General features: G+C 42.2%; 1 protein-coding gene across 2 annotated transcripts in view; it reads left to right on the plus strand.

Moving 5' to 3' along the window:
- Positions 1-1,444: 1,444 nt before the first annotated feature.
- The window catches only part of THRAP3 (thyroid hormone receptor associated protein 3), a 75,860-nt gene continuing 53,362 nt past the window's right edge, over positions 1,445-23,942 (plus strand). For both annotated transcript variants that reach the window (XM_044237806.1, XM_044237807.1), the window contains exon 1: positions 1,445-1,544. The gene's annotated coding sequence lies outside the window, so the exon portion shown is untranslated. The remainder of the gene's footprint in view (positions 1,545-23,942) is intronic.

Genomic DNA, 23,942 nt, shown 5'->3' on the forward strand with positions numbered 1-23,942 from the left:
AAACCAGGAGGAATGACTATGTATTTTTGTTTCCCTGTAGTTTACTCCTGTGTTCCAAGTATTTTGCACTGGGCATGGCATATAGCACTCAGAAAATCTGTGAAAGGAAAATCAAGTTGAGAGGCAACCGCGGGAATCAGTTGGTTAAATGTCTCACTCTGGATCTCGGCTCAGCTCTTGATCTTAGGGTCATGAATTCAAGGCCCATGTTGTGGAGCCTATTAAAAAAAAAAAAGTTGAATCAGAACCTTTCAAGAAGCACATGCTGCTGAGGTCGGTAAGGGTGAGCGCTGATGTGACAGGGTCTGAGACTTGAGTTGAGACTTTTCTGGCAGAAGAGCAGATTTCTTCATTTCCTGACAAGTATTATTTCATACTCATTTTTTTCACTTTGCCCTGGGAATGCAGAAATCCACCAAAACCAATCTCTGTTCTCAAAGAGCTGGCAGTCTGGTGGGGAAGACAAACATATTTATAGAATAAGGTGCAAAGATACAGTGGGAGTGGATATAGGGGGAGCTAGTAAACTTGGAAGGCTTCATAGGAAACATTCGAGCTCTGTTGGAAGCTGGAGGTTCATTAGTGCACTAATTCCCGCGGAAAGCAGCTTGTGCAAAACCTTGATAAATGCAGTGGTTCTCGTACTTGCAGATGCGTAAGAATCACTGGAGAAGTGTTCATAATGCAGATTCCAAGCCTGTACTTCCTAGGAAACTTCTGGCTTAAGAGGTGAGTGGCATCCATTTTAACAAGCTCCACAGGACTATTAGAAAATCTTTTTTCTGTGCTCCTATCGTCCTGGGCGGGGGAAGCGGGGAGGTGGCGGGAGATGAGGCCGGTCAGAGCTTGACCCATCCGGCTTCTGGGTCTCCGAAAGAGGACACGCTATCACAATAAAAATAACTCCATTTTGAGTTGCGCTTTTAATTCGCTTTCATGTGATTTACTTTGTCGGACTCTCTCAATAACTCTATGGGATAGAAATTACCAGAGTCATACCACAGGGGAGGAAACCGAGACTCACAGAGGGGAGACGTTTTGCTCAAGGTCACAAAACGAGAGGTGGCAGGGCAGACACTGAAAGCCAGGGGCCCGGATTCTCAGCTCAGAGACCTTGCGACAACAGAAGAAGGCCGCCAGTGGGTGGGGCTCAGGCCCTCCCTCCAGGCTGGTTCCAAAATGGTGGGGGTAGTGGCGTCAGCAACGCCCCCGCCCCTTCCGTCCACCTCCCTCCTTCTTCCCCAGGCCACCCAGGCGGGGGGAGGGGATGGAACGGAGTAACCCACGTGACTGCCGACAACCTGGCGCGTGACGCAAAGCGGCGGGCCCAACGCTCGCCTTGCCTTGTGGAAAACGTAGTTTAGTCGACCATCAAGTGGGCAAGGAGAGACAGGCCTAGCACTACATTTCCCAGGAGTCAGCGGGCGACGCCGCCGCTGCCGCCGTCGGAGAGCGGGGACGCGGGGCGCGCTGTCGGGCGGGGGCGAGGTTCGGGCCGGTTGTGCCGTTGCGAGGTGCAGCTGCGATCGCCGCGGTGGGCCCAGGTGAGTGAGGGCCTCTAATGGGGATTAGGGCAGTTCCACCGGCTCTAGTTGTTTTGTCTTTTATTTTTCCTCCGCGGCGGCTGGGTCAGGGTCCCCGGCAGGTCCGGCACGGAGCCGCTCCCCCGCGCCTACCCCCAGGCCTTCTCTGAGCGGGCCCCGCTCTCTCCGGCTCCTCCCCCTCCCCGCCCTTCAGGGCTTCCCCTCGCTCCGGCCTAGCTTCCGACGCCCTGGGCCGCCTTTTTTCCCGAGCAGCTCCTACCCTTTTTTCCCCCCTTCCTGCATGCTTCGAGGAAGAGGCCTCCACCTTTCCCACTTCTCTTTTTAGTCGTAGGAACCCCATTATTTGGATTTCTCCCTTTCCCGGAACTCTTTTTGAGTGCTAACTCCCCCTCCCCCCGCCCCGTTCTCCATTGGCCTGGTTCTGTCCTCGTAGGGCGCATGTGGCTGGCACTCAGTAAATGTTAGTCCGTCTTTTCTGCCTTGCGGCCAGAGGAGGCATAGTCCAAATTTATCTGCTCCGGGAACATTTGTGCGCCCACTTTTATTTCAGTCTCGGGTTGGAGGTGAGGCCGACTTGCATTCCAGTGGTGATCGGCGTGTGTTCTGGTTGTAGGGGGCAGTTTCTTTTTGTTGTTGTTTTTTTGTTTGTTTTGTTTTTTGCTCCCCTTAGCACCTCAGCAACTTTTATCAGCTATTATTGTCTTTCAAAATCTTAAGGGTGGAGCATGGCGGCAGAAGCTGGGGAGTAGTGCTGGTGCCGAGAAGTTCGGAGCCATCAGTGGTCGTAGGGTGTTTACGGGGAGGTTGTTAATTGCATTGAAGGAGAAACCTCAGAATGTGGTAGAGCCTGGCGGCCGAGAGCCAGTGAAGAAGCTTCAGGTGGCAACATAAGAGATTCATCCTGGAGCCAGCCTGCCTAGGTTCAAATTTTGGCCCTGTTAGCTTTTGATTTTAGGTCCAGGGCCGTCGCTTCCAGGTTCCTCAGTTTCCTTATCTGCAAAATAGCGGTAAGTAACAGTGATAGACTGATTGTGAAGATTAAATGAGATTAAGTTGAATACCGCTTAGCTCATTTCCTGACAAGTATTAAACGACATCGTTATTACCATCATTACCATTATAGGATTTCTGGATGGTGGGCCCAGGGTGGAAAGGCAGGTGTCAACACCAGCGTTTTCCTTTCCTTTCTGATGGTCCTCCTTTTTTTTTTTTGTTTGTGGAAATATTGTGTGTTCGGTTATCTGAACAGCTTGATGTGTGTATCATTAAGTAGAAGCCTGTTGGCAACTGTTCCTGCCTTGAGCAACTTGTGGAGCAACTCGGGCTTAGTTTGCTCTTTGCTGGGAATTCCATTTTGTGAACTAGGGCACACACTTTAGCAGTATCAAAAAACAGGCTTACTCTGCATCCATTTAGGTTTGATTGTATCTTGTGAAAAGTGAATTGAAGTTTTCAGAAGAAGTTGTTTATCTATAAAACTTTTCTGTCGAATACAGGCTTATCACTTTGTTCTTTTAACTGTTTTGGCATCAGTGACGGGTCTTCGGTTTTGGAGACTGACATTTTTAGTCTGCAGATGTACCCATTTTAGTGGTGGTGGTGATAGTAATAATCGTAGTGACGGTAGGTCACATACAGGCACTTCTTGAATTTGGTTTAGGCAGTGAAACTGCAGGTTACAAAAAGCGTGTCCTGTTTCGTCCTGAGAAATTGGAAGGAGGAAGCTTGGAACACTGTTGAGATGAACCCCAGGTGGGGAGAGATGAGGCTGACCGAGAGAGCAGACCTACAGCTATTAGCTGTTTATTTAGAATGGATAGTCTCAACCACTGAGATTGTTGAGATGCTAGCCTGTTTATCTTGGGCACAATGACATCCTGAATTGAAGGCAATGTGGTTAATGCTGTTCTCTCAAATAATGAGATTTTAATAGATTGCTTCACATAGTTACTCTGTAAACATGGAAGATTGAGTCGTTCAGTATTTGGCTGATTGATTCAACACATAGTCCTTGAGAACATACCATCTACTGGCTCCCATGCCAAGCTCTGGGAGTACAGGGGGGTGTGAGACAGAAGGGGTTTTGCTGTTGGAGAGGTTCCAATGGAGTGGGGTAGGATAAAACTGGTAAGCAAATGACAGATTGAGAGAAGTGATGTGGGGATAGCAAGCAGGGACTCTAGTAGACACAAGGGAGATCTAAGTGTGGTTAGAGAAATTCTTTCGGGCACAAGTGAGGATACAGTTTTGTAGGAGAGAGCATTCCATGTGGAGGGAACAGCAAGCATCAAAACTTGAAGATGGGGAGAGTTCAGTGCTTTCAGCCGGAAAAGAGGCCCAAAGTAGCTGACACAGTGAGAAGAGTGGTTACAGAACAGATAGACAGGTAAGGTTGTTTGGGGAAGCGGTCAGAGTCTTCTGATTGATATTTTAAAATCACTTGTGCAGAGGTATGGAAGATCGGGGGGGATATAATTTAAGAGGCTGCTGTACTGGTTTAGGCCAGGCATGGTAGTTGCCTAAAGTAGAAGGTTGGAATGGAGATGTATTGGTGGGAAGAAGTGGGGGGTTTGGAGATAACATAGATTTAATATTCTTCAGAGCAGGCCATTCTTAATCTTTGGTCCATGGACTGTAGGGGCCCATGAGTCGTAAAAATTTTTGTGAGGGAGTGCATTTTCTCAAAGGTTTGATACCTTCCATCTTATTCATTAGTCTCAAAATTTAAGAACACTGCTCTAGAGCCTGTAATGCAGGTTTATAACCCATAAAAAAGTAGTTGCCCACAGCTTCTCAGCAGAGTTGAGTCTTGGGTATCCTTCTAAAAGATTGCTTTTCTTTGTCCTTTTCTCTTTCTTTCGTAACCTCTACACCCCACATAGGTCTCAAACTCGCAACCCCCAAATCAACAGTTTCCCTGAGAACTGAGCCTGCTAGGCACCCTTTCTTAGTCTTTGATGGGAACTTTTCTTTTTAATCGAGGTTAAATGCTGTGCCATTGGTCATCTTTTAGTTTCCTTTTGTCTGCAAGTTACGGGCTAATGCACATGCTGAGGAAGCTAAACATTTGTGAACTCAGTTTCATGAAAATACATTTCCTAATGTTTTCTTCCACTGGAAGAAAGTTCCTACAAATGGAGCACTTTAGTGTATGAAGAGCAAGAGCATTTCCTTTTTGCTTTCCTTCAGCAGTTAGGGATTTCAGATGTATATTCCTATTTTTGAGTATATTTTTACACAACAGTGTGTTATTGGAAACATAGGGTGTACGTTGTACCCCAGAGTTAGAAATGTACCACTGAAAGAACCATGTATTTTTCTTTTTACGGCAGAGGTTGAAAACTGAAGGCTTATGGACTAAACTCAATCTCTAGGTGTGTTTTGATTGGCTCACTCACACAGTCTTGTAAATTTGAATTTGTTTTCAACATTAAAAAATGAGGTTTTATGTAAAAATTTGAATTCAGGCTGCCTTTGAAAAATCAGTTATGGCAGCCTTGGACCTTCATAGCAGCCATCTTTGTAGTTGGGCATGTCCTCTCCAGTTTGTCAGAGACCTCCCTGCAGCCTGATATTTATCCCTGACATGCGGTGAAGTGTCACTTGATACTATTTTACACCTTATATTACTTGTCTCTCTGTAGGCACTTGAGTTTAGTCTCCCTGTTCTAGATACATGATACAGGTCTCTGATACTGCCACTTAAGTCTTTTTTTTTTTTTTTCTTAATGTTAATATCGCAGTTAAAAATTGTTTTATGTCTTGTTGCCTTAGTTTTTGCAGGCCAATGAGGGAGATAAGTCCAAAACATTGAATTACTTTGTTTCCAAACTCAGGAAACCCAAGGGCTTTTAGAAAGCCTGAAGGCATTGATCTGACCCCAACCCATGCCTTTTAGGTGGCATGGGTGTCCTCATTTTTGTTCTGCCTGATTTGGTTTTTATTTATTTTTATTTTTTAAAAGATTTTATTTATTTATTTGACGGAAAGATCACAAGCAGGCAGAGAGGCAGGCAGAGAGAGAGGAGGAAGCAGGCTCCCTGCTGAGCAGAGAGCCCGATGCTGGGCAGGCTCCATCCCAGGACCATGAGATCATGACCTGAGCTGAAGGCAGAGGATCTAACCCACTGCGCCACCCAGGCGCCCCTGATTTGGTTTTTAGCATTTGGAATGTGGTAACTGCATAGCTGGGCTTGTTTCAGAACATAGAAGGCCAAGCAAAGAGAAGTTGCTGAATGTCTAATTAGAAGACTTTTGGCACTTGTCTTTAGGCATGAGGACCATGTGTTTGTTTAATAGGCTTATATGAAGTCCATTGCTTTGCTTTCACTAATGCTGTAGCTTTTTTGTTTTTTGAGGGATAATAACTCTTTTTTTTTTTTTTTTTTGAGATTTTATGTATTTATTTGAGAGAAAGAGAGCAAGAGAGAGCACAGCAGGGAGGAGTGGGAGAAGCAGACTCCTGAGTAGGGAGCCTGATGAGGGGCCTCATCCCAGGACCCTGGGATCAGGACCTGAGTGGAAGGCAGACACTGAACAGACTGAACCACCCAGGCGCCCCAGTAACTCAGTTTTTTCCTTCTATTTTGATAATAAGGGCATTATAAATAAAGAATTGGTAGAGGACATCAAAAGAGACTGCTTTCTAACGTTAATCAGATTTCTTCACTACAGGGCTCCATTACATCCAGGCTTCCCAGAAGATGGTCCCAATGTGTCTAAAAGATGTGTCCCTACAGTCTTGATTAATAGCTTTGGCTAGCAGACTGTGGGCTATCAGAAAAACACGTTAAAAATGGAGGAGATTGAGGAAGTTGGTCAGATGCCAGAGGGGGGTTGCCCATTAGAAAAAATTGGGTGAATTTTTGAAGATAAATTCTTGTTTCACGGGCACCTGGGTGGCTCACTGGGTTAAGCCTCTGCCTTCAGCTCAGGTCATGATTGCAGGGTCCTGGGATGGAGCCCCACGTTGGGCTCTCTTCTCAGCAGGGAGCCTGCTTCCCCCTCCCTCTCTGCCTTCTGCTCTGCCTACTTGTGATGTGTCTCTGTCTAGTAAATGAATAAAATCTTTTTTTTTTTTAAGATTTTATTTATTTATTTGACAGAGAGAGATCACAAGTAGGCAGAGAGAGAGAGAGAGAGAGGAGGAAGCAGGTTCCCTGTTGAGCAGAGAGCCCGATGTGGGACTTGATCCCAGGACCCTGAGATATGACCTGAGCGGAAGGCAGCGGCTTAACCCACTGAGCCACCCAGGCGCCCTAAATGAATAAAATCTTTAAAAAAAAAAAAAAAAGAATAAATTCTTGTTTCAGATAAAATGAAGTGGTACTTTGTGTAGTCTTAAATTTTTTTTTTTTAAGATTCTATTTAATTGAGATCACGAGTGGGGGGAAGGGTGGAGGGAGAGGGAGAGGCAGACTCCCTGCTGAGCAGGGAGCCCAGCATGGGGCTCAGTCCCAGGGACCTGAGCCAAAGGCAGATGCCCAGCTGACTGAGCCACCCAGGCGCCTGTTGAACGAGGCCTTTCTTGACCACTCTATAGGGTATTCCTTTCATCACCTCGCCACCCCCCAGCACATTATTACTGTGGGACATTATTTTATTTTTAAGATTTTATTTATTTATTTATTAGGGCGAGAGTGCGTGCATGTGCTCCCAGAGGGAGGAGGAAAAGAAGGGGGACAAGCAGACTCTGCTGAGTGCAAAGTCTGACATGGGGCTCAACCTCACACATGACCCTGAGATCATGACCTGAGCTGAAATAAGAGTCAGAGGCTCAACTGACTGAGCCACCCAGGGGACCCCTGTGGGATGTTACTTTAATCCACTATGTCTTCACCTCTGTAGAGAGTAAAGCAGGGATTTGTTTGATTCACTGCTGAGTTCCCACAGCTAGAATGTTCTCTGTCACCTAGAAGGGGCTTATTAAATACTGAAAGAAGGGTCAATTAATATAGGAATACATATGCTGAATAAGGTTGGCTGTCTCTGGAAGTTCTCCCACTATCACATCCTGATTTACTCAGATTCTGTTAAGCTACCAGTTGAAAATGATTCGTATTGTGGTAGGTGAGGAGATTGCAAAGGGGCAGGCAGGAAGGTACTTTCTGGAATAATAGAAATATTCTATATATATATATTTTAAAGCCCAACCTGGGGCTTGAACTCAACGACCCTGGGATCAAGACCTGAGCTGAGATCAAGAGTCAAGACGCTTAACTGACTGAGCCACCCAGGTGCCATGAAATACTCCATATTTTGGTTGGAGTAGTGTTTCACAGTATATTTTGTCGAAACTGACCAAACTGTTCTAACAATGTGTACATCTTTTGTAAGTGAATTACTAAATTGATTTATAAAAATTGGTTTTCAAAACCCATTCTCTAAAGGCTGTTCTGTAAAACTGAAGTGACTGTCTAAGTAATTTGTGATGATGATTGGTTTTTCTAGAATTTTTACTAAGTTTAACCAAATATGGATTGGACAGGAGATTTTAAAATACTATTTTGGAGTGAAGAGGGTGCGTAAGGAGCTATTGAGGGAAGAGATTGAGCTGGCAGGACTCTGAGCAGCCCTCCCATTTCAGTCAGAGCAGTTCTGCATTGATAATTTTTTACTTAGGGGTTCTGCTTAACATTTCATTTTTATTTATTTAAAGGTTTATTTCTTTTCTTTTCTTTTTTTTTTTTTGATTTTATTTATTTATTTGACAGAGATCACAAATAGGCAGAGAGGCAGGCAGAGAGAGAGGAGAGAGGAGGAAGCAGGCTCCCTGCTGAGCAGAGGGCCCGAGGCGGGGCTAGATCCCAGGACTCTGGGATCATGACCTGAGCCGAAAGCAGAGGCTTTAACCCACTGAGCCACCCAGGCGCCCCTAAAGGTTTATTTCTTTAAAGAAATTCACGTATTTTTTTTTTAAGATTTTTTAAAAAATTATTTATTTATTTGACAGAGAGGGATCACAAGTAGGCAGAGAGGCAGGCAGAGAGAGAGGGGGAAGCAGGCTCCCTGCCGAGCAGAGAGCCTAGTATGGGGCTCGATCCCAGGACCCCGAGATCATGACCTGAGCTGAAGGCAGAGGCTTAACCCACTGAGTGACCCAGGTGCCCCTCACGTATTTTATTTTTAAGATTTTATTTATTTGTCAGAGACAGAGTGCACACGTGCTTGCACAAGCAGGGAGAGTGGGAGGCAGAGGAAGAAGTAGGCTCCTTGCCAAGCAGGGAACATGATATAGGACTCATCCCAGGACCCTGGGATCATGACCTGAATTGAAGGCAGTTGTTTAACTGCCTGAGCCACCTAGGTGTCCTGTTTTGTTTGTCTGTTTTTAAGATTTTATTAATTAGAGACATGAAGAGCACAGAGGGGGAATGAGAGTGAGAAGCAGACTCCCCAGCGAGCGGAGAGCCCGATGGGGGCCCTGTCCCAGGACCCTTGAGATCATGACCTGAGCCTTCCAGGTGCCCTCTCCCCTGTCATTTTATTTTAAGTAGGCTACATACGCATTGTGGGGCTTGAACTCCAGACCCTAAGATTAACAGTTGCTTGTTCAGCTGAGCTAGCCGGGCACCCTGAAATTTATTTTTAAAGTAATCTCTAGGGGCTCCTTGGTAGCTCATTTGGTTAAGCAACTGCATTTGGCTCAGGTCATGATCCCAGGGTTCTGGAATCAAGCCCTGCATCAGACTCTGCTCAACGGGGAGTCTGCTTCCCCCTCTGCCTCTGCCTGCTGCTCCCCCTGCTTGAGCTCTCTGTGTCTGTCAAATAAAAATCTTTTGGGGCGCCTGGGTGTCTCAGTGGGCTAAGCCTCTGCCTTTGGCTCTGGTCAGGATCTCAGAGTACAGAGATTGAGCCCTGCATTGGGTTCTCTGCTCAGTGGGGAGCCTGCTCCCCCCCCCCAACGCCCCCGCCTGCCTCTCTAAGATTTTTATTTATTTATTTATTTGGGGAGAAAGGACAGAAGGAGAGGAAGAGAGTCTCATGCAGACTCTGCACTGAGCATGGAGCCCATTGTGGGGGTCGATCTCATAACCCTGAGATCACAACCTGAGCTGAAACCCAATGGTCAGATGCCTAACTGAGCCAACCAGGTACCCCCAAAATAAAATCTTTTTTAAAAAAAGAGGTAATCTCTACACCAATGTGGGGCTCAAACTAACGAATGCAAGATCAAGAGTTAGATGCTCTACTGACTGAGCCAGCCAGGCACCCTAACATTTCTTTTTTCTTTTCTTTTCTTTTTTTTTTTAAGACTTTATTTGTCAGAGAGAGAACAAGCAGGGGGAGCAGCAGGCAGAGGGAGAAGCAAGCTCCCAGGTGACCAAGGAACCGGACGCATGACTTGATCCCAGAACTCTGGGATCATGACCTGAGCTGAAGGCAGATGCCCAACTGACTGAGCCATCCTGAATATCTTTTCTTGTAGAGAAGGAAGCTTAATTTTTTAAGACTTATCTATTTGAGAGGAAGAGAGCGCCTGCACACAGAGGGATAGAGGGAGAGAGAATCTTCAGCAGACTCCCCGGTGAGCATGGAACCTGAGGTGGGACTTGATCTCATGAGCCTAGCTAGTTAGCATCATGACCTGACTTGAAATCAAGAGTCAGAGACTTAACCACCTGAGCCACCCGGGCACCCCTACAGTTTTTTTAATGGAAAAATTTTTGATAGGGTTCATCCAGAGTGCCAACTTCCTGATAAAACCTGATAACCACTCTAATCATTACTGAGTTGTGTATTTGCATACATAAACCATGAATGTGAGTGAAAGATAACACTTGAGTTTCAAAGTTGTCAACTGAATTATTGCTGTGGTTATTTAGAAATTAAGATTTTATGTGATAGTCAAAAGTATACATAAACTGTAACAATGTGTTACTGCAGCTAGAATTTTGACCTTGCCCTTCTCAGCTCATCTTACTCTGGTAACTAATCTGAGACCTGCCAACAAGAAACAGGTTACTTTCTGAGGAGAGGATTTTAGGTTTCGTGTTGGGTATTAATTTTCACAGCAAAACTATAGGGATACAGGCTTTGTCTCCTAGGTTACTCATCCTTTATTCCTTTTGGTGAATAAGAACCCATCATTGTTCAAATATATAAATCCTGGATACCCCCCCTTTTTTTTTCTCCCTAAAAATCTTATTTATTTATTTGACAGAGGATAAGCAAGGGGAGCAGCAGGCAGAGGGAGGAGAATCAGGCTCCCCACTGAGCAGGGAGCCCAATGCAGGACTCAGTCCCAGGGCCCGGGGATCCTGACCTGAGCTGAAGGCAGGTGCTTAACCAGCTGAGCTACCCAGGCGCCCTGGTATACATATTGTCTCCTGTCATAAAGCAGTATGTGTGCAAAACTTAGCTTTTCCTGTAGTAACTCTTGAGTAATCTAGTATCCTGTTGAAAATACTACCTTTTCCTGTTGAGAGCACCTTACTCACTTAGGTGTTTGGGTGGTTCAGTTGGTTAAGTATCCCACTCTTTTTTTTTTTTTTTTTTTAAGATTTTATTTATTTATTGGACAGACAGAGATCACAAGTAGGCAGAGAGGCAGGCAGAGAGAGAAGGGGGGAAACAGGCTCCCTGCTGAGCAAAGAGCCTGATGAGGGGCTTGATCCCAGGACCCTGAGATCATGACCTGGGCCGAAGGCAGAGGCTTAACCCACTGAGCCACCCAGGAGCCCCAAGTGTCCCACTCCTAATTTGGCTCAGGTCATGATTTCATGATGATGGGATCCAGCCATGCATTGGGCTCCCCATGCACTGTGTGTGGAACCTACTTGGGGTTCTCTCTGTCTCCGTCTGCCCCCCCCCCCATGTGCTTTCTCTCGTGCTCATTCTCTTGTGCGCTCTCTCTGTCTCAGAAACAAACAAAAACATACTTTTTCTTGGGGTGCCTGGCTGGTTAGTCCGTAGAGCATGCAGCTCCTAATCTTGGGGTTGTGAGTTTGAACCCCATGTCAGGTGTGGAGATTACTTAAAATAAATAAAATCTTTTAAAAAACTGCACAACCTTTTTTTGACTACATTTCTTGTTATGTTAGATAGTATTTAGTGTTTTTTTTTTTCTTCTCATTGAGCAGTCAGCACCTGAACTGGATTTAATACAGAATAAGGCAAAATCCTAGGGATTTAGCCTGATCTCTGCTTTCCATTGTATAGATATTTGTGTATCAACTTAGTTTTTTGAAGATGATTCTGGAAACAGAATTACCTTTAAGGATTTGATTTTCTTTGTTGCTTGATGATTATGTAAGTACATTGCTGAGGGAAAGAGCCTCTCCCTTCCAACTTCGTGGATTTTTTTTTTTCTTTCCAAACTGCAACCTTTTAGAATATAATGTGCTTTGTGGTTTACATATATCAGTTCATTTACTTCTCCCTAATAGATTATAAGATTAGTGTAGCTACTTTTTAGAGATGGGCAAATCGGTCAAGGTTATGCTCAAGCCTGCACAAAACTGGAGTCAGGACGCTCATCCGGGTTAGTCTTGTGTTTGCAAGGCCCTTGCTCCTTACCACTCTGCCGGTGTTCAGCAGATAACATGGGCTTATCCTTCGATGTGGAGTTGTTTCTTTGATTTGACCCTAAGAACGTTGCTTTATGAGTCCTATTTCACTCTTTAAAAGTGTTCGCAAAAATCTAAATGTGTTTGACCAAGAAGTTTGTGAGGCACGCGGGAATGCTAGTACTCTTCTGTTGTCACTATCCTAGAGGATCTCTTTTCTCTGGAGACTGAGAAAGGGACTCTAAAGGGAGCACCACCACAACGTTCAGCATTGTATAAACCTTTTTTTCATGCTTGAAAAAACATGGAATATGAAGACATCAAAAAATACAAAGAATAGTACAAGTGGTAGTGATATATTTAAGAAATCAATTTAATAAATTTATGAACTAGAACTCCACTTCTACAGTTCTCTCTTCTAGGATTCTCTCAACCATGTGTTTGTTTTTAGTGTTTAACATACTTATGGTGTGGTGCCTGGGTGGCTCAGATGTCTGGCTCAGATGCCTTTGGCTCAGGTCAAGGTCCTGGGGTCCTGGGATGGAACCCTGTATGGGGCTCCCTGCTTGCTCAGTGGGGGACCTCCTCCTCCCTCTCCTCCTGCTCCCCCTGCTGTGCAAGATCTCTCACTCTGTCTGTTAAATGGATAAATTAAAAAAAAAAAACAGTTTGTAAAGGAACACGTGAATAAAATAACAAGGTACGGGTTTTTCTAGACTTCTCTTAACTATATATGCTTTCTGAGGCACCTGGGTGGCTCAGTGGGTTAATAAGCCTCTGCCTTTGGCTCAGGTCATGATCTCATAGTCCTGGGATCAAGCCCCACCTTGGGCTCTCTGCCCCCCACCCCCACCCCTGCTGGCTGCTCTGCCTACTTGTGATCTCTCTGTCAAATAAATAAATAAAATCTTAAGAAAAAAAATACATGCTTTCCTGTACAAAATGTGGTATCATTCTTTTGTGGTTTTAAGCTTCATATGTTTAGTATTGATTTATTTTGGTAACTTTCTGCACAGGCTTGTGTGTAGAATTCATTTATATGTGTTTTTCATTTTCATTGCTGTACAGTTTTTTTTTTTTTTAAGATTTTATTTATTTGACAGACAGAGATCACAAGCAGGCAGAGAGAGAGAGAGAGAAGGGGAAGCAGGCTCCCCACTGTGCAGAGAGCCGGATGCGGGGCTCAATCCCAGAACCCTGGGATCATGACCTGAGCCAAAGGCAGAGGCTTTAACCCACTGAGCCACCCAGGCGCCCCTGCTGTACAGTATTCACTGTATGAACATAACAATTTATCTGTTTTTCTGTTGCTTGGTGCCACCAAAAAAAAATTTTTTTTAAAGATTTTATTTATTTAAGAGTGGGAGAGAGAGCATGAGAGTGGGGAGGGTTAGAGGGAGAAGCAGATTTGCCTCTGAGCACGGAGTCCACTGTGGGACTCAATCCAAGAGGGGATTGCAACCTTAGCTGAAGGCAGAAGCTTAAGCTACTGAGCCACCCAGATGCCCCACTTTTAAAAAAAGATTTATTTGAGAGAGTACATGTACACCCCGTATGGGGTAGGGGCAGAGGGAGAGAATCTTTTAAGCAGACTCCCCGGTGAGTGTGGAGCCCCAGGTGAGGTTCCATCTCACGACCCATGAGATCATGACCTGAGCAGAAACCAAGAATTGAATGCTTAGCCAACTGAGCCACCCAAGTACTCTCAGAAATATTCTTGGTTTTATTTTCTGCTGACTTGTGAGAGTTTCTCTAGGGTTTTTGCCTAAAACTGCAATTGCTGGGTCATAGGATGTGTATCTGTCGCTCTTCTTTTGTTCTGTCTTCTTTCTTTCTCTCTTTTCTCCTCCCTCCCTCCCTTCCTTACTTCCTTTCTTCCTTCCTGTTTCTTTTCTGTTTCTTAAGTAGGCTCTACTCCCAGTGTGGGGCTTGATCCAGAGTCTCATGCTGACTCAGCCAGCCAGGTGCCCCAGGATATGCATATCTTTATTAAGACACTAGCACAGTATTTTCCCGAGAGATTATACCAGTTTATAGTCTCTCACAAACATTTCTGTCACTTAATGACATGATACTATTAGACTTGACAATTTTTGTCATTTTCTTTAAAAATTTTGAAATTTTAAATTTTTAAATTTTTTTAAAATTTTAAAGATTTTATTTATTTATTCATGAGAGACAGAGGGGCAGAGGGAGAAGTAGGCTCCCTGTGTGGGACGTGATCCCAGGACCCTTGGACCACGACCTGGGCCAAAGGCAGATGCTTAAACAACTGAGCAACACAGGCGCTCACAAGTTTTTTCATTCTTAGGAGTATGAAATATTTTATTGTAGTTTTAGATGGCATTTCTCTGATGGTGAAGATTAATCTTTTTTCTTTTTTAAATTTTAATTTTTTAATTTATTTTAAAGAGTTTATTTATTTTTTGCTGGGGGCTGGGGGAGAGGGAGCACAAGCAAGGGAGAGTGCCTGTCAGAGAGAGAAGCAGACTCCCTGTGGGTCTCAATCCCAGGGACCTGGGATCATGACCTGAGCCATAGGCAGATGCTTAACTGACTGAACGACCCAGGCACCCCTCATTTTGATTTTCTAAAACATATAGATATTTATCAATGTCTACTTTTATGGCTTATAACCAGAATATTTTGTTTGTAGTCCTTTTTCATAAGTTCATATAGATTCCTATATTTTCTTCTGTTTTAAAAGTTTCAGAGCTTCCGCATTGGGCTCTCTGTTCAGCGTGTGGGCAGTGGCCTTTATAATCCTTTGCCAGGGCTTAAATCTTCTAAACTTTATGCATGAGAAATTGGAAAAATATTTATGTATCTAAAACCTAATTTCCAAGAAATTAAAAGCAGGATTGCTAAATCAGGATGACATGAGTCATAAAACTCCATGTAAAAGGAGCAGTTTGATAGGGGCACCTGGGTGGCTCAGTTGGTTAAGTGTCCAGCTTAATTTTGGCTCAGGTCATGATGTCAGGATTGTGAAATCAAGCTCCGCCTCATACGTTGGGTTCGCCACTCAGTTGAGAATTTCCTTGAGATTCTCCCTCTTATGCCCCTCCCTTGCGTGCTGTCTCTCCAATAAAGTTTTTTTTAAAAAGTCAGCTTGACAGGGCGCCTGGGTGGCTCAGTTAAAACCTCTGCCTTCGGCTCAGGTCATGGCCCCAGGGTCCTGGGATTGAGTCCCGCATCGGGCTGTCTGCTTGGTGGGGAGCCTGCTTCCTTTTCTCTCTCTCTCTCTCTGTCTGCCTCTCTGCAAACTTGTAATCCTTGTCTGTCAAATAAATAAATAAAATCTTAAAAAAAAATCAGCTTGACAGATAATACAGTTCTCTTAGTGATTATACCATTGTTATAGTAATCTGTTTTCCTAGTTAAACTTAAGAATATAGGACTGATTCTGGTGAGCTGTTATATTACCTATAAATGCGATAGAATGAGATGCATTTTGTGAGGAACGTTCTGCTTAGGGGAATGGCTCAGTGCTCTTGGGAATTGGTATTTTGTGGGAAGAGGAGGCTTGTTGAGCTTCCCTAAATCGTGTTTACAAATTGCTGTTGGGTTAATATTGGCTACAAATTTATTTTCTAGAATTAGAACCAGAGAATATGGACATTTTGGGATAGATTTCCAAAATTGTTGATGGGATTCTTTCTAATATCAAGTTTAGTTGAAAATAAGTTAGTTTGGTGGTATTCTGAGAAGTAGTTATTGACTTTCATGTCAAACCTAGTTACTACTCCTGATTTGTAATTTAAAAAAGGAAAAACAAAAATCTCCAAAGGTGATTGTTTTTATGGAGTTTCCAGCATATGATCATATCCTCTTGTTTTTGATATTCTGTCATGAAGTTTGGTCTCTTTTCTGAAAATGAAAGCAGATGTGATTCATCTAAAAAGTTGGTTGTCTTGGTCTAATGCCCTGGTGTAAATGAGTTGTTAATTAAATTCTGTTTTGGATGAAATTTTTTTAATAAAGCTAAGCAGTTGCGGAAGATAGACTCTGAATGTACTATCTTCTTTTCCAACTCTTAAATTAATAGTTTTTTGTTTACTGAAATTTTCTTTCAAATAAACCTTTAGTGAATTAGATTTATTCTTATTCAGCATCCCCTATGGCTTCCAGTAGAGCACATTTTAGGATGGTTTAGGAATGTTTAAGACTGATTTCATCAGGCATATTAAAGAACTTTTTTCCTAGATGGCAAGTAATGGAAGAAAGGTGAGGAATCAGAGCCATCTGGATGAAGTGCCTTAAGGTTCTTTAAAAGGTAAACGATTAGCATGATGACATGAAAGAATTGGGACACTGATGGCCAAGGGCCTTTAAGGCTCTAGTTTTAGGTCACCTTTTGGGTAAAACCCTACTTTTTCTGTGCTCAGTTTCCCTTCTGTAAACCTATGGTTGTGCTAGATATGATCTCTAGGAATGCTTCCAGTTCTTGCTGCTGTGTGACTCTTACTTCCAGTACTGTTTGTCCAAAATGGATACTCTTCTGATAGTGTTTTTGCCTGTAAATTAGAGTGGATTGTGGGTTCTTTTTTTTTTTTCTTTAAAGATTATTTATTTATTTATTTGACAGAGATCACAAGTAGGCAGAGAGAGAGGAGGAAGCAGGCTCCCTGCTGAGCACAGAACCCCATGTGGGGCTCGATCCCAGGACCCTGGGACCATGACCTGAATCAGAGGGATCCCAGGACCCTGGGACCATGACCTGAATCAGAGGCAGAGGCTTTAACCCACTGAGCCGCCCAGGTTCCCCGGATTGTGGGTTCTCAGTCGCAGGGCTCTCTGCTCTTCCACAAAGTCTGCTGTTGACTGCCTTGAGGCTTACACACCCTGTACAGGGTCTCGTGGTAGCAAATTTTGTCTTTATTCTAGCACTTCAAGTCACAGTTATTTTTTCAAATAGTTTACTGAGATTTAGAAATAGATCCATAAATATGTAAGTGTGGGCCATCTGGAAGTTGTATTAATAACCAGGTTCTCAGCGTAATGATAAAAGAATAATGAGATAAACCCCTGTGTTGTATTGTAGCGATTTGGAAGGATACAGAGTTTCTGATTCATCTTTGTGCTTTCCATGGTGCCCAGGGAAGGAAATTAAGAATGATTTATTTATTGGTTTATTTATTTAAAATTGTTATTTTTAAGTAGTCTCTATACATTGTGAAGCTTGAACTCATAACCCTGAGATCAAGAGTTGCACCTTCCACCAACTAAGCCAGCCAGGTGGCCCAAGAATTATTTATTACTATTATTTGAATGCTTGCTATATTACTAGGAACTGTACTAAAATTTAGATTTTTCCTCATTTAAATATTATAGCAGCTTATGAGGTAGTGTTACTCCTCTAATTTATAGATCAGGAAACTGAGGCTTAAAAGGGGATGTTTTAAACTAATTTTTACATGACTCCAGGGCCTATAATATTTCTTGCTTCAGTATGCCGCCTAACAAAGACGTCATTCATAGTGTGCTCAGTGAGTGTTAACTGGGTGAAATACTTGTGAAATGTTTAAAAAAAAAAGTTTAAGTTCATTGTTTTTGATCTTTATGATAGTATTTTTTTTTTTAAGATTTTTATTTATTTATTTGACAGAGAGAGAGAGATCACAAGTAGGCAAGGAGGCAGGCAGAGAGAGGAGGAAGCAGGCTTTCTGTGGAGCAGAGAGCCTGATGTGGGGCTCGATCCCAGGACCCTGGGATCATGACCTGAGCCGAAGGCACAGACTTTAACCCACTGAGCCACCCAGGCGCCCCTATGATAGTATTTTTAGAAGAGACGGATTAGCTACGCCTGATAGGCCAACTGAATGTCTTAATAATAGGACATCCTCAAGGCCAGGTAACATGTGCTTGGGGGTTATGTTCCAAAATTTAAAAGTTAAATAAGGGAAGGGGACTGGAAGTTGGGTATAAGGAGGGTAGAAATTAGGAAGAGGACCGCTTTTCATTGTCACTCTTGTACCATTTGACATTTTTACTATGTATGTGCTCAAAAGAAAACTAGGTAAGCAGAATTAAACACTTTGCTCAGGCAAATAAAAGCTTAGGTAATATTTCAAGTTCCATGATTCTATGCATGTTTTTCCCTTTTATAAAACTATACATGTGCAACAACATGGATGAACATTGAAGACATGCTCGCTGATAGAGACTCTCTGTAAAAGACAAATCTTGTATTCCCCTTACATGAGATACCTAGAGCAGTTAAATTCATAGAGTAGAATGGTGGTTGTGGGTGGGGAGTTAATGTTTTATGGGTACACAGTTTTAGTGTGGGAAGGTGAAAAAGTTCTGGATGTGGATGGTGGTGATGATGGTAGAACAGTGTAACAGAACAGAACTGTACACGAAAAAATGGTTAAAAGAGTCCGTTTTGTTTATTTTTCTGTAGTAAATATATAGCCGATATTCATTTGTTTGGTTTGTTTGTCACTCAGCAGACATGTACCTAGACACTGGGGATACAAAAAGGAATTTGGTACTTGTCCTGGAAAAGCCATTTAATCTAGTAACATTACACTAACATGACACTACTATTAGTTTTCAAGGAGATAGAGCTTTAAGTTTTTAGGAAATCGTAGCTTGTAAAAGTTTTGCAATATGATAAAAAGATGAATTCTGGGAAAGCAACTGTTAGGATTTCCTGGCAGTCTTAACCACTGGTTGATCCAGAGGATTCTGATGTGAATGTTATTTTGCCCCAAGGTACTTGAGCATAGCCTGAAAGCACGATTTTTTTTTTTAAAGATTTTATTTATTTATTTGACAGAGAGAGATCACAAGCAGGCAGAGAGGCAGGCAGAGAGAGAGAGGAGGAAGCAGGCTCCCCGCTGAGCAGAGAGCCTGATGCGGGCCTCGATCCCAGGACTCTGAGATCATGACCGAGCCGAAGGCAGCGGCCCAACCCACTGAGCCACGCTAAAAAACTACCAATCTGGGTGGAAACTGTCAGGTGCACGGATGGCATATTGATCCTTCTCTGTCTCTTGTGAATTGAGAACCTAGGCACAGACTAGTGGTGTAATTTAAGTGGCAGACTCATCATCCTGGAATCAAGTTTAGGCTTGGGTTTATTGCCAGAGTGTAGGGCTTCTTTAAAGGGTTCTGAAGCTATACCAGTGTCTACCTCATATTCTGAGTCTACCATAGAGACAAATTCTGAATTCTCAGGAGAAAGATAGTCATTGTTTAATGACCGTGTGATTACCCATACTAGCTGGTGGAAGTCTTGTTTTTTAACTCTGATTTTTGACATTGGCCTGTACCAGTAAGTATTGTGTGAGGTACTTCACATACATATAACTCATTGTTTTAATAACAGCTCCTAGGTAGTGGGAATCAGTTCTACAGATGAGGAGACAGATAGTTGGATTTAATAAAGTAACTTACCACATGTTTCAGAAGTACTAGTTGGTGGTGCTGGGAATCAAAGGTAGTCCACCTTTAGAGCATATGTGGTTTTGTATTATATATTGGGCCAGTGCTTTGAAACTTGCTTTTGGGATGATTGATTACTAATTTTATTTGTCTAACTATCATTTGTTGGGTATAAGGATTAAAAAGTGACAGTTTCTACCATTTGAGATCCCCGCAGTTTTGAGAATTACTGCGCATTGAGGGTATATTCTTAAATGGCCATTTGCACTAAATGCCTTTGTTAAGCAAATAGCGTAGAACCAGCGTTTGCAGACTTTTTCTCTCTAGAGAAAGAAAACAAATATATAAATTTTTTAAATTTTTATCTTTTTAAATAATCTCTACACCCAATGTGGGGCTTGAACTCACTACCCTGAGAGTCATATATGGTCTACTGACTGAGGCGGCCAGGCTCCCCAAGAAAACAAGTATTTTATTGACAGAATTCAAAATGTAATAGTCGAATACAATTTTTGTAAGGCAGGTGTGTTACAGGAGTAGAATTCACTTTGGGAGATAACATTTCACATGGCTTTATCTATCAAAATGGATGGCAGATGTTTATCTGTTAATGCTGAAATCTTTAGTGAGGTTGCACATATGTCATCTTTGAAAATGTCTTTACACAGACAGGTATTGCCAAATAATCCATGAGCATATGATTTTTTTTGAGCATATGGTTTATTTGAGCACATTCATCACTTGGAAGGCATTTATAGAATTCTGTTAGATTCATTTCTTGATATTTGCCTTTTTGGGTACCATTACACTGCAGAGTAATCCTTTCCAATGGACGATTAGATGGAAGTTTTGTGGGGTTTTTTTTGTTTTGTTTTGTTTTTTTAAGATTTTAAGTAATCTCTACACCCAAAGCGGGGCTCAAACTCACAACTTCAAGATCAAGAGCCACACACTCACCTGACTGAGCCAGCCAGGAACTCCTAGATGAAAGCTTTTCACTTGCACATCTAGATGATTTTGAAAGATGGATATTTACTTTGCACTTTCATGAAGATTGGAAATAATGCTGGAACTGTAGTTTGAATGAAAAAGATAGGTCTTTCAAGGTTTTTTTTTTTTTTTTTAAGATTTTATTTATTTATTTGACGGAGATCACAAGTAGGCAGAGAGGCAGGCGGGGCGGGGGGAAGCAGGCTCTCTGCCGAGCAGAGAGCCCAATGCGGGGCTTGGGGCTCGATCCCAGGATTCTGAGATCATGACGTGAGCCGAAGGCAGAGACTTAACCCACTGAGCCACCCAGGCACCCCGGTCTTTCGAGGTTTTGTGTGAACAGAGATATTGTGTTAACTTTGATAGTACAGGAAGAGTGAATAAGGTAACTTTACATTACCTGAGGTTCAAACAGTGTTACTGTTGAAGTTAATTTGCTGTTATAATGTATTTCCCATAAAAATGCTATTTTTTTGCCTTATAATTTTTTACTGAATTCATTAAGAAACATTATCAAGTCTGCAACAAAAGCTATTTCCAAAGCCTTTCAGTATTCAATAATAATGTTTAAGGGTGGTTCTTCAGAAAAATTTTAGGTTAAAAAAAATCTCATCAATAAAATTTTGCTGCGAAGCCATTGAACTGCTGTTTGGTAATGCAAATCAGGATCCACCTTCTATTTCTGACAAAAAAAAAAAATCACAGAACTGACGATGGTTCATTCAGTCTACAAAAGTGAATTGACAGTGAATGCAGGTGACTTTTGACAGTACTGGCTCAGCCTGTGATTAGAAGTTTTGTGGAGTACCTGCTGATGAATGTACAGGGAATAACCATGTGCTTGAAACACCTTAACATTTTCACAAGCCCTGTAAATTTGTCCAGTTAAGCCCTTTCTTCTTTACATATTTTTTTACCACCATCATTGGTGCCACATCTTAGCAGATTCAAGTTCAGGTTGTATTAGTGTTCTCTCAGGTGTCTTTGAAGATTATCACCTGAAGTTGTTCTGTGTAGACTGTTCAGAAAGGCTAGTTCTTCAGTCATTTCAAACCCAGCATTGATTTCTGCAGTTAAACAGCTATGCAGTGTCTATAATATCTGTTGAACCAAGAGGCAAGGAACACCACGGAAAATCATTCTTCTCCCCTTTTAACAGATGTCCGGTTGTTGAGCAGTTTTAGATTTACAGAACATCTGAGAAAATAGTACAGAATGTTCATATGTATACCTCATGCCCATTTCCCTTGTTAACAAATTAGTATGGTATGTTGTTTGTAGCTAATGAGCCATTGTTGATGCATTGTTAACCAAAGTCCTTACTTTATGCACATTTTCTTAAATTTTTACCTGATAACCCCTTTTCTGTTCCAGGAGCCTATCTAGGATATCCTGGTATATTCTTTTGTAGTTATGTCTCCTTAGACTCCTCTTGGCTGTGACACCTTTTTAGACTTTTATTTTGGGTGACTTTGACAGTTTTGAGCAGTGTAGGTTAGACAGTTTGTAGAACGTCCCTCAGTTGGGATTTTTCTCATGGTTAGACTGGTGTTATGGATTTTAGTGAGAAAGACCACAGAAGTAAGGTATCATTTCCATCACATCATACCAAGGAATATGTGTTACCAACATGATTTATTGTTGATGTTAACTTTGATCACCTGGCTAGGTTTCTCTGCTGTAAATTATTTCCTCCCTTCCATACTTTACTTTTTGGAAGGAAATCACTAGGCTCATTCCATTCCACTTATGGAATGGAGAGCTGTGTTCCGCCTTCTGGAGGGTGGAATATATACATAAATTACTTGGAATTCTTTGGCATGGACATTTGGTCTCTTCTCATCCATTTATACAGTTATATCAGTATAGTCTCAGGGATATTTTATACTTTGAATTATCCATTACTTCATTTTGTATTTTGTTCAGGTTTTTTTTTTTTTTAAAGTTTGGCTCTTGAACACTCTTAGTTGGATAGGAGTGTTCTTTTGACATAATCCCTTCATTGTGGTGGCTTTTGTATGTTTGTTTGTTTGTTTGTTGCACTTTCTTCCTTTCTGGCATTACAAGATACTCCAGGCTTATCCAGTGTCTTGCTGGCGTCAGCCCTAGAGTTAGTCATTTCTCCAAGGAGCTTTGGTTTCTTTTATTGGAGAATATTATTAGAAATCCAGGTGTGGGTGCTAGATGTGCTTATTGGTACTGGAATGTTACTGCTTATAGGTCTTCTCATGTGACAAAGCAAGGAAATACGTGTGTGTACATATAGGAGCTATGTGTATAACAACATTTTATATATATGTAGAAATACTTGTAAATATTTCTGACGTATCTGTGTGTGTCCATTCGTATAAGTGAAACAGGAGCTTATACTGGTATCTCCACTTCTAATCCAGTACCACCTGGGTCATTCTAGCCTTTCCATCTGTCTTTGTGGCCTCCTACTCCCAACAGTGAGAAGTTTGCTTCTCACCATCTGCCATCCATTTATTTATAATTCCATACTTATTAATTCCAGTATACATATATAATGGTTTCAGAGTTGTTAACCCATACCCCCATGGGAAACAACTTTAACGTCTAGAATATATTGATGATGTGCAGTTCCTTTTGCTGTTTACCTTGTTCCACTCTTTTCCATAGTTACTTAGGTCAGCTCCTTTCCCCTCCACCTGCCTTTTTAAAATTTTTTAAAATTTTAAAAAAAAAGATTTTATTTATTTATTTGACAGACAGAGATCACAAGCAGGCAGAGAGGCAGGCAGAGAGAGAGAGAGGAGGAAGCAGGCTCCCTGCTGGGATCGTGACCTGAACCGAAGGCAGAGGCTTTAACCCACTGAGCCATCCAGGCGACCCTGCCTTTTTCTTTTTTTAAAGATCTGTTTATTTGAGAGAGAGCACCAGTGCATAAGAGGGAGGGGCAAAGGGAGAAGGAGGGAGAATCTCAAGCAGACTCCCTGCAGGGCTCAGATTCCTGATGCTGAAACCAAGAGACTGATGCATGTGCTTACCCGACTATGCCATTCAGGCTTCCCTGCTTTATTTTTTAATTGACTGCTGCTTTTGCTCCCATTCACATCAGCATTTCCAGTCAAAAGGCTAATAGGCTTGAACAGAATGATTTTCTCTGGACACATTTCTTGGCTGCTGCAAACATGATTTAATCAACTCACTGTAAATAAATGGCTTTCCCTGTTAAGCTAACAAATGAACCACTCAGAAACTTACTTTGGTTGTAGCTTCATTTTTACTTTTTTGTTTTTGTGAAGATCTTCTGTTGCAATGAGATACTCTGTTTTACATTTTCTTTTTCTAACGGAATGCTGTTAGATATGAATATTGTGATGAGTGCTTAATTTGGTGATGTCGACACACATCATATTCTTGGCAAAGTTATGGTGTTTTTTCTTCTTCTTCTTCTTCTTTTTTTTTTTTTAATTTTATTTTTAAGTAATCCCCACACTCAACATGGGTCTTGAACTCACAACCCAGAGATGAAGAGCCACATGCT

The sequence above is a fragment of the Neovison vison genome, chromosome 2 (assembly GCF_020171115.1).
Source record: "Neovison vison isolate M4711 chromosome 2, ASM_NN_V1, whole genome shotgun sequence".
Lineage (NCBI taxonomy): Eukaryota > Metazoa > Chordata > Mammalia > Carnivora > Mustelidae > Neogale > Neogale vison.